This window comes from Bombus vancouverensis, chromosome 3, assembly GCF_051014615.1.
Source record: "Bombus vancouverensis nearcticus chromosome 3, iyBomVanc1_principal, whole genome shotgun sequence".
Taxonomy (NCBI): domain Eukaryota; kingdom Metazoa; phylum Arthropoda; class Insecta; order Hymenoptera; family Apidae; genus Bombus; species Bombus vancouverensis.
Window position 1 is genome coordinate 15470475 of NC_134913.1, and position 15363 is coordinate 15485837.

General features: G+C 37.7%; 1 protein-coding gene across 1 annotated transcript in view; it reads left to right on the forward strand.

Annotated features, from left to right (window-relative positions):
* LOC117153916 (TWiK family of potassium channels protein 18) overlaps positions 1-15363 on the forward strand; it is a 292636-nt gene that overhangs the window by 36674 nt on the left and 240599 nt on the right. The window lies entirely within an intron of this gene.

Genomic DNA, 15363 nt, shown 5'->3' on the forward strand with positions numbered 1-15363 from the left:
ATTTATAGAACGTTGTAGTCTGATTCATGAGAATCATGAAAATCACGCCTGATCAAGTTTACGTTAAAGGAAGGTAACAACGTGCGCTTTAACGACTTTTCTCCGTCAAAATTATCATCTAAATTTAAAACAATTTCAATGAAACTTTTACACTTGTTTCTGCCCCCTCGTCTGTATAAAATGTATAACAAAATGTCAAGATACGAAATAACGTGGACACGGCTAAAAATATTCTAGAAGTAACAAGAAACTTCCATTTAATATGGAAATAACTTTGAAAAGATCGATCGTACATTTTATATTTGTTATTATTATGTCATTTTTTAAATTATTATTTATTATATTATGTAATCGTTGTGTCCCTTTGGAGAAGACATCCGAGTTGTTTGTTGGATTTACGATGTTCCCTCGGGCGGGTCAGCAAAGGGGAATGCAAAGGGTTAATTTGTAGAATTAACGGAATAGTCGAAGTTTCGTCTGGCACCTCAATTGCAATTGACGTATCGCAAACCCTTGGAATGTCGAACTTAGCGGTGCGTCATTACCTTGAGCTTTCTCTAACTCGGATGACCTGTGCTCCGCGCCAACATCCTCAGGGTGATGTTTTCCCGGTCGTCGCCAATGTTTAAGAAGTTAACTAATTCTTCGTCTGTCAGCGCTCAGCCACTTCTCCGGCTAGGAATTTGGTGCATTCTATCCTCGTGGAAAAGGATGGAGGACGACAAACTCTAGAGACACTTAGACATAGTTGTTCAAACCCTGGAGCAGATCGCATCGAATTTCAATCGCTAAATTGTACTCGCACGCTGTCACACAAATCGCTTTGAAAGTCGCGTACCGCTAAGTTATTTTTTCTTCTTTTAGATCTCACATTGAATATCCTGCGACGAGGTAGCGATCCTCGATACTATTGCGCAAGTATGTTGCTACTTCTTCCTTCGTACGTTTTTCTTATATCTCGTTTGTAATCAACGTTCAGAGAATCTGCACGAATTGAAAGACGCGTGCCTGATCGCTATGGAAAGAATCGCGGGGGAAAGGAACGGGAATTTCTAAGTTCGATTATAGTCGGGAACGTCGCGTCGTCGCTTTGGCGAGCCTGTACAGGTTGCAATCAGGACACAAGAGAAGCTCGATTGAGATTGACTGGATTTAAGGATCATTAGTAGACGCGCAGCTACACGTAGGTAGATGAGTAAGCTGATTGAGTTTATCGGATCGGCGAATTGCCAAGCGACTCCTTCGCGAAAAGGAGTCTCTTCCATTTCCTATTCTTGCCCGTTTTACGATTAGTCCTTGCCGACCGTTTCGTTTCTCTTTTCTCTGCCGCTCCCCTCTCTTTATCCGTGTCTTCCCGATAAAAGTTCAATAATCCCGCGGACTCGATGTAATCCAGCACCGTCGATAATCCCGGCTTTCGTTAATTTATTATTCACCGGACGGTGTACCGGTCGGTCGAGCACTTTACACTTCCACTTGAATCGAGTGGAACGAATGGTCTCGCTAAATTGCATAAAGAGAGGCTACTTCGTTGTACCTTTTCTCCATTTTTATTGCGATAACTTCTTCTCTCGGAGGAACAACCTCCTCCTTTCTTTCGTTCTGTCGTTTCAAGACGCCGTATTCTCGATGGTCGTTCGCCTTTAATTAGTATACCTATCTCTTCACCGATATTCCTGCAGTTATATCATCGAGTTTGTTGTACGCGTGACTTCGTGGACAGAGCAAATATACGATCGTAACTTTTGATATCTTTTTTTTTTCTTTTTTGCAAATATGAAAGTAGTTCGATGGTCATCGTAAATTTAAAGGCAGTTTCGCTCGTACAATGTCCCGTTTGTGTGTACAGTGGTCGAACAAAGGAGATTCAATAGAACGCCGCAGAGGATTTTTTTCTTTGTGAGAATTGTTTTATAAGTTACAAGTTTTGTACTTCAAACGGCCGTGCTTTCTATGCGTTTAACAAGTAGAAAAAACAAATATGAAAACACCAAGCAACGAATTTGATTTCACGTTTATGCTCGTGCAGTACTTGCGTACCGCTATGGCATCGGGGCAAGAGTCGGCTGAACAAAGAGAGTTCAAAAGCTACGTAAATATAGAATTACGGATCACGCACGAAGGGGAATTTATATCGTTTAATTACACACATTGTAATAAAATAATGTTCGTATTATTGCTTTGTACAAGCTGTTTTAATTTACTGGAAACAGTCGAGCAAATATCAGGTATTGTTGAACGAGAACGCGTTTTTCTCTTGGTACGTTCTATCAGTTACAGCAGAAATATTTTTATGACAGATATGATGGAAGCGAGCAAAAATAAATGACGTGCCGTTCCGCGCCGCACCTTATATTCTACAGCTCGAAACGAGAAGGGAAACAAAATGTTTCTTTTCGTTTCGTTTGTTACCGATCTATTCGGTTTAATTAAACTTTCAATTTCTGCACCTGTGGTGTGCTTTCGTTCCGATCCTTCCGTTTCGATCGCACGTTCGAAGCAATTAAACAATCGCCATCAAATTTCCATTCAGAACATCCGGAAAAACACTTTATTATCAGCGTCGAATTAAACGAACTGGCGTTGTTACGATTATCCAATTATCCGTTCATTTTCTACTTTAGTATCAGTCGCTTTATGATGTATTCAGGTTTCACGCAACTTGACTTAACGTTGAGTATCCTTATTCAGAGGTTAACGAATCTATTAGATTGTCCGAAAAGTTTCTTTCGCTTTATGAGGAAATAATAGACGCACAACGTTTTTTGTTTTATATTATTTTGTCGAATTACCTACGATCCATTTTGTTCTGTTGAGACAAACACCACGATGTTTCACAGACTTGGTTTCACGTTTGTACGAAGGTGTACTGTTGTAAAAAACACGTTTGCGAATGAAAGATACTTTTCGGGCAACCTAATAAAATACGAGATACTAAGCGTCGAGAACCAATATCACGAAAATGATACTAACGATCATAGTGTCAAATGATAACAGATATCGTACGTATAGCGAGAGTAAAAAATGAGTATACACTTCGAAGGCGTGAAATTTATTAAAAAATTCTTACGCGTATGTTGCATAAATTGAAAATTCATTGAGAAGCTATAAAGTATGAAAATAAAGTAGAAATATAAATTAATAGTAAAATAGCATAACGCAGTAATAGTAAAAGATCTTCTTTAAACATCGCCGAAAACATTTTCTTCTGCTGCCACCACTTTTCGAAATATTTGCAACGATAGATTCAAATTCTGTAAGCGGTACATCAGAATGTTCCAAATGAAACTTCGCAAGCATCTAATCCATCCAGCTGATCTATCTAGGCCAAGAACGCAGATTTTAAGAACCCAGAACAAATCTTCGCGTTGTAACGTAGACCGCCGTGGGAGTTGCGTGAACGTAATTCTCGCGAATTATGTACCTCGGTCGTTTGTACGAGTACATATTTATCGGTACACGCGAGAGGAAGCGAAAAGTGCTCTCTCTTTGTACGCACAATTTTTAAAACTACCTACGAAGCTCTTACGGTCTCGTAAACAAGCACAGTTATCTCACGGTTGCCTCTCTAATTTTGTCCCGCTACGTGTATGTGTACAAGCGAACCAAGCCACTGTGTGTCGCAGCTTGCGCGCGAGTATGCAGCTTGCAGAGCGACTTTATTGTTTATCGTGGAGTCTACGACGAGGGAGGGTCGCGCAATGATGGCTGTTCAGTGTTCTCCTTCTATCGCTTTTCTCCGCGTTCGTTTCCAATGCTGGAAATTGAAGAGGACGCGCTGCAAACGCATCCTCGATCCCAGGGAATTAGCTTTCACCAAGTGTTTTTGAAAGTCTCGCCAGAGAGAAGACCGTCCGTGTCTGCCATCTATTTTCTTCGTTTTTACAATATGCTTTTCAGCGTTGACGCATGAAGAAGATAGTCGTATTGTTTACCTTTTTGTAGTCGATTTCGATGTTAGAAAACATGTACGAGTCGTAGAAGTAAAAAGAGTCGATTTTTACCATCTATTTTCTTCGTTTTTACTTTACTTTGTACTTTAGCGCGTACTTTCACATTCTTCGTTATGGGTGTGAACCCGAATGCGACACGTGAACTAAAAATCTCAAAGTTATGAAGGAATATATCATAGTAATCCATGTTACGCGCGTATGTAATGTTTCGCAACATAAAGAAGCATGTTGTACGACAATCTTTCGTTGGCATATAGCGTTGTATGAGACGAAACTAAGATTCGCAGGGAACGTGTTAAGCGGAGAAATATAATTAGAAATATAATTAGAGAGTATCAGCGATCTGATAAATTTGATTATCTTTGCTTCGTGACTCGTAAGGAAAATTTGATTGAAATTAATTCACGTCATTTAATCGTTGTAACATCAACTGCAATTGCATTCTCGCACTTAGGGGGTTATTACTATGGATATACGTCACTTAGCGAACATGTAACAATAGTAAAGTGCTGGCAGCGAACGTGAATTTGTAATTCAAATTGTCTCTTTCGTGCTCTGGCTGAGCAGTCGTGTGACGTGGAAAAGGTAAACAGCGCTGGTTGTCTGGTGAAAATGTACCTAAAGTGAGTTCTAATATAGTGAAATCCTTGATACTTTGTTTGCAACATAATGGAACAGCCGTGTAACCGAGTGCACTTGAAGCTTTTTGAAAATTTGGAACGTCCGAGCACGGAAGTCGTTTCGTGCACGAGTGGAAAATTTCGAATCCTTGAACGAAACCAAGAACCGTTTCATGTTTTTCAGCTGTACAACTTCCAACTAAGACTCAATTCCACTAAAAAGTTTCTAATACTTCAACGGAGTTAAGAATGCTTCGAAGAATTTCGTAATCCATAGCCATGTCGATGAAGAATTCCTTTGAACAAGGGAAGAAGATCGTCTTTTGATAATACGCGTTTGAATAATTAAATCTTTTGTCAGAAATTCGCCGCGAAGATGCCGCGTTTTCTTTTAGTTGTAATTTCGATCGCGTTTCTTTGTAATTCGCGATCCTATCAAAGTTAAGCCGCGTTATACAACAAATATCGATATCGTTAACGACAGCAACGTTCGAATTCTTTGGAACAACAACACTTTGGATTGGAAAATTCTGGCAAATTTACAGATCAGTGGTAATGGAAGGGATTGGTTATCCCCGGTTTCACCGATCGGCCAGCGTGTCCGTTTCATTTATGACAGTAGCCGCACATCTGTCTGCACTGGATTTTTCGAATCGCGCGGTAGAAGCTCTTTACGAGGCTTTCGCTCGAACGGGCAATTATACTTTCGGCTACGAATGAAACGACCGCGTCAAACTGTCGGCTAGCGTCGAATTGGTTGCGTATGGCCAACGCTGAACGCCGATTTACTTGGCTGTTTTACGCGACTCCACGCATTCCAACTTAATTGGACAATTTAATGAAACGTTGGCCTCTGTCGATGCGAACAATACCTGAATTATAGCTTGTATCGTGTTAATTAAATTTTCTTACTCGCTCCACGTTTTTGACTTATCGCCGCCGTAAAATTGCCCCCCAGATGGACGATACTTTTCCATTAACATTGATGGATCAAAAGCTTTTTGATATGCATCGTTTATTTTCATTGGGAAAGAGCAATACCGATGTTCTCGAAATCAGCTGGATTAAACGTGTAGGTTCGTTTTTATGAAGAAACGAACGGATGAATTCGTAATAGTCGGTTGTATCAAAATCAGTATAAGTACAAGAGATAGTGTATAATCCTATAAATGTGTAGTATAACAGATAAAAAGAAAGAAAGATAGTGTATAAATATAACAATAATCCTAGAGAAGCATGTTTATACATTTGTATGGACGGATGTTACCGCAAACAGTAGTTAACCTTCTGATGTAATTCCGGCTGAGAATTACGAGAATCGGCAATAACAAACTGTCTCGATTTCGTTTGCCTTTAGACCTTGCAAACCAAAACAGTCGTTAGTATATAAAGGCACAATAATATAGGCTAAATATAAATTTCCGTTGACTTTTTCTTGTGCCGCTACATCAGCCCAATGGTAACGTTTTTGTTTTCTTTTTAATTTTGTGTTTTGTTTCTTTTTACAGAGGTTGTCGCGTACATACGGTCGAACGACTTTGCTCGTTACGTCGCAAAATATTTTCATGTCGTGGTCGGACAAACGTACCTTTTTTCATGTGCCAGAATTGACGATTTCACGTAAGTTGGTATCTTTTTTTTTTTATGTGACCGCGAGAATTCGGCGGTTTATGGATTTCCCTATCGTTTCGATGCGAGGTAAAGCATCGGCCACATTATTGTTTAGGCCTTTTATATATCGGATATCGGTTGTGAATTGCCCGATATAATCTACATGTCGGAATTGGCGCGGCGAACACTTGTCGAGATGTTGGTTAAACGCGTACGTGAAGGGTTTGTGGTCAGTAAAAATCACGTAATTTCTCCCTTCCACGGCAAGTAGTTCGCGATCGTATGAGCTGTATTTTGTAATATAGGGAGTCAGGGAATTTGTAACGAATCCCAGTGGCTGCCACGTGTTGTTCACACGCTGCTGCAGAACCGCTCCTATGACGTAATCGGACGCGTCTATCACGAGGTTGAACAGCTCGTCTGGTGTCGGATGCGCTAACATCGTGGCGTCAGTGAGGATGCGTTTCGACTCGCGGAAGGCGTTTTCGACTTGCTCCGACAACGTGAACGACCACGTTCGAGACGCCGCCGATTATTGAGGCTCAGCCTGGCGTGCACCGTGTCCTGGTCACGGTTTTGTCGTTCGCTGTCCGTGGCGTCCGTCGTGCTTACGTCCTTGTTGGTACTCGTCATTTTAACGCAACACGTTCACCTTTTTTTCGCTTTTGATCACGTCATGATCACCAATTTAAGGTGTTTTAAACGTGTAGATAGATTTAATAATGCAACGAGAGGATGAATTCGTAATAGTCAGTTGTATTATATCGACGAACGTTACGACAAGAAGTTAAAAGTTAAAGTTTTTATGTAACTCCGGCCGAAGGTTAAAAATAACGGCAATAACAATCTGTTCCGATTTCGTTTGCGTGTTTCGTTTCGACATTGTCAACCGAAACAATCGTTAGCATTCAAGGGCACAATGATATAGGTCTCTGTCAGATTCGAATTTTCCGTCGACTGTTTCTACGCTCATGTGCCGCTATGGTATAAATTCCAGCGACTGTCTGCGATGTTTGTCAGAGCGCGTATTGGTGTGGTCGCGAACAAGTGTGAAAGTGCTCTGGCCTAGTCATCAATCATGGACTCCGAAACAAATCCTACGTACGTGATACTTACCATCTTCATTGTCACTTAATTAACGGTTTGTGTCATAAACAACAATGTAGAAAGTCGCAAAAATTCACTAATTTCGTCAAGTTTCGCTGCTTCTCCGCCGAAAGTCCATTTCGATGTTTACGACATGTTTCATTTAATTCACATCGTAAGACCTAAAAACTTACCAACTTACCAACTTCGGCCGTTCGTCGCTTCTCAAGCGGGATCGAGAATCATCGAGTTACCACTTGGAGGCGCATACTTCGATAACACGAGCTGCGTCGTGTGGAGAGACTGGTTTAGCAGTATCATTAGCGAAACGGAGTCGGAAATGGATCTCACAACGTTTTGGATGCTTGCCGAGCCGGATGATGTCGGAGGACTGGGTGGACTATCGACTCTGAAAGACGTTTTTCGAGCTCGAAGATGGAAACGGCAAATGGACACGGGTAAGGCTATTCCGCCGAACTAAACGGGAAGCAACCTCGGCAATCGAGCGTATGAATCCCGTTGCTTGGACGTTGTGTTAGATTGGCGCGTTAAAAAATTTGAAAATTCCAGTAAATCCGTCTTGAACGGATAAGAAGGACACGAAGCGGAAGAAGTGGCGAAGGTTTGGACAGCGAGACGGTACTAAAATTCTTCGTGCCTCGAGGGTCGTTCTTCGACGTTTGCAGTATGGCGTTGGCTTGCTCCTCAAGACCACCAGCTGTCTCCATAGGATGGAAACGAGTCCCCGGGGATCCATCGAGGCGGCTTGCCAACCAATGGAAAATATTTTCTCCTCTATCTATGTCGGGGAAAGTTTATCGTTCGTTACCAGCGAATGGTTCCACCCCGGACGTCGTTCGTTGGCACGGCTGCTTGGACGTTTGACGAGCTGTTTGTTGGTTTGATACTTCCCCGCCGACGTCGTTGCTTCTCAAACCAGGTGAAATAGCAACTTACGTATCTTTATAGGTTTGTATAGGAGTTAATCATTGTTCGCATTATGTAAATTTATTTCATTTTATTAAGGGTTAGCATAGCTTATCTACCTCAGCTATATTTTGACAAACGAGATGTATCTTTTTACAGAATGTATCGAACTCCACAATTTATATCTCTGTAGGATCGTTTGTTAATATTTATTGCTGGTATTACGTTTTATTTCAAGGAAGAATATAAGTATCTTTCGAAACTGTAGCATCGGGATAACAGGGATAAGATAAATCTTAAATATGTACTTCGTAGGATCCTATATTGTCAGCACAGATTTCTGCTTTACTTGTAAATATCGCGATTTAAAGCGGACGAGGTTTAGACCATCGAGTTCGTTTCTGGTTAAAAGTGTTTATAGACTTTCGCGAGGTCTGGTTGATCAAACCATTTACACAGTTAATCTGTGTATTCCAGGAACGGAGCTACTTAGAGATTTCTGAAGGTTCGAAAACGTGGAAACTTCGATCGAATCGTTTGACCGAACGCAGTTTAATGATCAGTATTAATCACAGAAAGATAGTCATATGTACATTTTCATATATTTTCTATATTTAAATATTAGTACAAAATCTGTTATCGCGCACTGTTATTTATTTTATATAGCTTTACAATGCACATAATTAGAAAATAATATAATTTAAAATAATACTTTGTAACATAAATATGGTGCTTCTAATTATGTTGTGTGAAATGAATAAGTGTAAATATTAGAATTATAATCTGATGTGAAAGAAAGAAAGAAATGAACACAATTGAGGAAGAGCAATATGTCTACATATATATATATATATATATATTGTTAATATATATATATATATATAGGTAGAATATATAGGTATATATATATATAGGTAGAATAATGATATTTTGTCTGTAAGGTTCGAAAACTTGGAAACTTTGATCGAATCGTTTGACAGAATGGAGTTTAACGGCACGTACTAATCACAGAGCTAGTCATATGTACATTTTCATATTACTTTCTTTATTCAAATATTAGTACAAAATCTGTTATAGCACACTGTTATTTATTTTATATAGTTTTTTACAATGCACATAATCAGAAAATAATATACCTTAAAATAATACTTTGTAACATAAATATGGTGCTTCTAATTATGTTGTGTGAAATGAATAAGTGTAAATATTAGGAGGTAATTATAATGTAATGTGAAAGAAACACAGACGTGAACATAATTGAGGAAGGCCAATATGTCTACATATATATATATATATATAGGTAGAATAATGATATTTTGTCTGTAAGGTTCGAAAACTTGGAAACTTTGATCGAATCGTTTGACAGAATGGAGTTTAACGGCACGTACTAATCACAAAGCTAGTCATATGTACATTTTCATATACTTTCTTTATTTAGATATTAAATAAATATAAATATAAATATTAAATATTTAAATATTAAAATAATATACGTTAAAATAATACTTTGTAACATAAACATAATGCTTCTAATTATGTCGTGTGAAATGAATAAGTGAAAATATTAGAAAGTAATTATAATCTGATATGAAAGAAAGAAAGAAAGAAATGAACACAATTGAGGAAGAGCAATATGTCTACATATATATATAGGTAGAATAATGATATTTTGCCTGTAAGAACATGTGCTGACTTATCATTTCACACAATTAGTACTTCGTAATTTGTAGAATTATATGTCGATCGAAGTAAATTACTTACTAAATGGGTAGCTGTCAGAGTTAAAAACACGTAACGAAGTATAGGCAGGGTTTATTGTCACAGGCTCGCGATCTTTGCTACACTTATGTCGTTGCGAATTGCATTTTTAACGGTACCTTTCTGTTCCTCCGTTTCTTTTAGATTTTTGGGTTTTGCATTGGGAACATTTTTCTTCCAACTTCGCAGTGGGCTTCGTAACTTTAAAGTCGTAATTTTCAAATCGCCGCACTCGCTTATCATTTTTTGACTGCTCGACGCGATGAGCTGCATTGATGAGCTGGTCAAAAGAAGTTATCGAGTTTCTGGAAACCTTCTTCTGAATCTGTGACTTCAATAACAAATAAATTATGTCGATGTGCACTCTTTTGGGTGAGGCCGAGGAAGTTCGGCGAAAAGAGCTTGTTTTTGCGTGATAAATATTTCGGTTGAAATATACGCATCCTTTTTTACAGTCGATTTTTTACGGTCGAATGTAAGGTTTCTTTATAGGCCGAAGGTTTTCCTGGCAAAAATGTTTCTTGTAACATTCTTGAAGCTTCTAACTATATGTAAACGTCCTCTTTCACTTCGGCGCACCATGTAGCGGCTTCCTCTTCCAGTAAAAGAGATAGTTCGTGCAGAGCTGTTTCATCGTTGATTCCCTCGACATCCTTGAAGTAGTTTCTGATTCCTTTTGTTATACAGGAACTGCTCGATTTGTAAGTGGTTGCTATTTCGCTAACAGCTACCATAGTTCCAATTTTTTATGCAGGAAATGTCCTTTATATACGTTTTCTTTCTCCGAAACTTCGTCGGTCGATTAAAAATTTGTGCGAACCCTAATTGAACCTTCTGTAGGTTGTTCGATCCGCTTAGATACTAGTGCAAGTACGTTCTTCGATTTGTACGTTAACGACAGTTAACAGGAAAATATTCGGACATTAGCATTATTTTCATTTGTACGTTTTGTTCTTGAAATAAACGCGAATAAACCAAAAATATTTTGTGGGATATTAAAATACAGTATACAAAGTGAGACCAGGCAACTGATACACCTGTTAAGGGGTGATTCTATGTAAAATTATAAAGTCTTGTCAAATGTTCAAACTCGATTTTCTCGGAAGCGAAACGACGTATGAAAAAATTTTATTGTACATTTCCGATTTATTGTCTCACGTGTCCGGTCTCACGCTATGTAGATATCAGAAAGAAGTTTTACTTGAAACAATATGTTGTTTAAATATTAAAAGAAAAGTTTATAACGATCAGAAAAATCTCACAGATAAGGAGGTAGAAGCTTCGTTTAAAAGAAAGAAGAAATAAAAACCATTGTTTCGTGAATAATTAGTGTTTTTTCATAAACAATTGAATTTGTGTCAGGGTACATTATGCAGAGCGACTAGGTCGAGCTTCACGATATGTCAAAGGGAACACTAGGGCCCTTTGGGAGGATCTCGTCCGAATAATGGGAATGACGACCGATTAATTGTGAGAAATACAGCCGCGATCAATTATAGAGAATTGTTAAGGAAATTCGAGGATTTGGGAATACAAGTTATTAACTATATTTCATACACTACAGTTATACATCTATATTACACTCTGAAGAACGTCTTGCACGCACGCTTGTCGCCAACCGACTATCCTAGATTCTTCTAACATCTGGCAACAGTCTTTTGTCTCCACTAAGACCTTGACGCCCTCTAACCCTTACACACACACTCTCATGTACAGTGTAAATGTATCACTTCCCTAACAAGAATATGAACAACACGACGAATATCTTATATCCTACATATTAAGTTAAATTATACGAAAAATATACATAAAAATATGTTTGTTATAAGGGGGCACGAATAAACTTTGTATAGTTTAATTCAAGTTACATGCTATACGTATACTACTCCATTAATTACAGCAAAACTGTAGATATTCAAAACCAGGACTAAATGATAGACAGTCGTGTATTAACTACGGCAACCTATAGTTTTCAAATAATACAGATAAATCCTTTTCTAGCTTCTAACATTCCCCGGCTGTACTTTTTCCAAGTTTTATACATTTTGAAATTTTATCGAGATATTTTGTGAAAGAAATTTATTATTATCATATTTTATTATTAATTTTTAAATTTATTATTATTATTATTTAAGAAGTATTATAATTACTTCGGATACCCGAAGGAATCATGTAATACAAGGGTTTAACAGGGAGTATTAACCACTTACGCCTCTGATAAACCGATTACAATAGATCGTTATTCAGAATAACCTAAGAAGCACTATATACCAAGGTTTCCATGTCCAATCTTTGTTGAGAAGCAGGGGTATATTAAATATCCCTATATGTTATACAAATTATTATACCAGTATACCAAATATACTATATCGACCAGGTTCCTTTTCCAAAGCGACGACGAAATTATTTTATTATATTTAACATTTATTAATATTCAATGTTAGAAATGTATTTAATAGAAATCATCTAACACTGACGAAACTTTCCGTTTTGTTGTTGTTGTTGCGAACTATTGTTATTATAATAGCTGTGAACTATTTCCATAATTAAAAAATCCATAGGTGTTTTGGATAGGCGATGCTGAACACCGAATAAATCGCAAACGTGCTCGTAATTGATAAGCATCTTCGTCGAATAATTAGTGGGATCGCGGAGAAAAATTGAACGCATTTAGTAATAAATTCGTGGGCAATGATTTCGAACGGACGCATATTCCTTCCGCGTTCGCAGATAATGCGTATAGCGTTTTCATTTTATTTCGAATAACGATTTCAACCGCTGCCTCGTATCGGTAAAGCATCAAATTTGCCCGATGTTTACACACAGGTTGACCGTACTCGCAGTGACTTTGGATAACCGTTATATTTAACAATAAAAATAGCGCGGTGTCCGCCATTAGTTTGAGCATCACGTAATGCTCGCACGGTGTAAATATTGTTCGCGTTATTCTTTGAAAAAAACCATTTGTCATTTTAATTTCCATTTCATAATAAAGCGAAACTCTGTCGAACGTTTGCCAGTTAGCTTAAACAAAAGTCAGACACAAATTAGACGATCGATAAAATTTATTCGTCGTTTGTCGTTTGCAGCGAGAACGTGATCTTAAAATTTTCTGATTTCGATTTGATCGTCGAGTTTAAAGTTCTTTCGGTTCTCGATCTCGTGATTTTGATAAATTGCCGACGTTTTCGTTTAATCGTCATTCCGATCCCTTTCGAAACAGCAACACGCTTATGATAGCTTTATGCGACAGCTAAATTTGAACTTTATTGTCGTAACCATCGCTATCGTCATTATCATCATGGCTTAACTGATTGTGGTTGCACAAACGTAACGTGATGCTTTCATCAACCTATGTAAATCGTACATTACTCGTAATACCATAGACTGCAGTTTAACGTTCAACAACTATATGTAGGTACTTTGGAATAATAACGCTATGTTTGGCAATAAATTCCGTTGCTGTTATTACTTAAGAGACACATGCGCGTATGTAATTCGTGTTTATAATCTCCTAAAGTATTTCGTCGTTTGCGATAGCATACATTTTTACTTGAAAAGTTAAAAATTAATTGAAAAATTACGCGAAAAGATCAATTATTTCGGTATACATGAATACAAAATTCAATGAATATTTATTAGAATATTGAAAGACTCGTTTCATTTTTAAAACATCGTCGCGAGCTAAAGGATCTCCTTCTGTATATATTTAAATATTCGTGAATTCATAGGAAGAAGCTTTGAATCGTGTTATGCGTAATATTTAATAAGCTTTATTCCGTGGCGATAACATTGAATTTTTAAGTATCTTGTTCAATGATGGTGGGAAATATTCTTAATACAAAGTTAAGTACGGCTAATAGATCGTAGTACATAATGAAGCAACGTATTCTACATCGTGAGTGATGAATTGCTTCGTACGCTAAGTATCACACGTAGCCCATTAATACAAATCATTGCGGCATCTATAATTATCTCCAGTAACCAACCGTCCGTCAAGGCAAAGCTATTGTTTCAGCAAGGCCAATCTTGTGCCTATCTAACCGTTTCTCTCCTGTACCTTGCTCTTGTCCGGATCATGTTGCACTCACTGTAGAACCCATTGATTTTCAGGATGTCGGACATAGCTCTCGGTCACCCGCAAATAAACCTAATCACCACTAGGATGTTCTGAATTGTCAAGCCACCTTCAACACTAGTAGCGTCGAGTCCGAAATTAAATTAGTGTTGCAATCGTCAAGACGATACCTGTTGTTGATAACGTCCATGATCGTCGTTTAATTTGTCATTTCGTTTTTCCCTCTGATTGAGATATGTATTTTGGGTTTATTTCGAGTCGAGAAGTCGAAATGATGAACGACGTACAGCGGCTACGAAAAGTATTACGCGTACTCGATCAGATTTGAATGTCATTTATCTGAAAATTATTTTCTCTCGTTTCGATCGTTCATAGGATCTCTTCGTTTATACCGCGAAGTACTCTCTATAAAATTGTAAACTGTGCATTTTGAATTATTTCGAAAGCTACGCCAAAGTATCGTTTGCCTTTTTTCTTAAACGAATGGGATTTGTATGGACGTACTTGCATACGCGTGTAAGATAATGATTACAATTGACGCGATTACGCTGGATTACATTTTACCAGATAAGTCACAGAAGCTAACGAAAATCAGATACAGCGACAGATTAATCTTATGCTCTTTGACTTTCACATGCGCTTGAGTCTTATCTGACATTCTGTACTTCTTCTTGTTTTAATCCGCTTACACGTTTGTGGGAAAGATGTACATACGTTTAATATGTATCTACTAGGAAATATAGCTCTGTTTCGTGGATGCATCAGATTACACTGATTCTGGAAGTACAATCCCTGAGTATTACAGTAATATCAGTGTACCAAGTATAAACGTAACAAATTTTTCAGCTATGAGTTTAATTCGGAGTGTATAATAATATTAGACCTGCATCGAGTGCTCTACCGATAAATCTAGACCATATGTCATTGAGTAAACCAAATAGAATTATGTCGATATATCATAATCTTGATCATAGTTCTTTTTAGATCATAGTAGCTTAAGAGCTAAGGGATTGAGGAATACTAAAAAATTACATACTATTTATTCTTCTATTAAACGAGTAATTTATTTACGAATTCATTTACAAACTCTAAAAATAAATGTTAAAACAACTAGTACATCAGATTATTTCTAAGTACGGTGCATGAAAGTACAGATCAAGTACTTTCGCACTAAAATTTAAAAATCTACAAACTTCGTCTCGTGAATGTCTCGATCACGCAATAGATTAATTAGTAGGTTAATTATATTAATTACGTTAACTCTGAAAGTATGATCGTATTCGTCGATACATTTAAACAGATCGATACAATAGTCAATTCAATACAATTC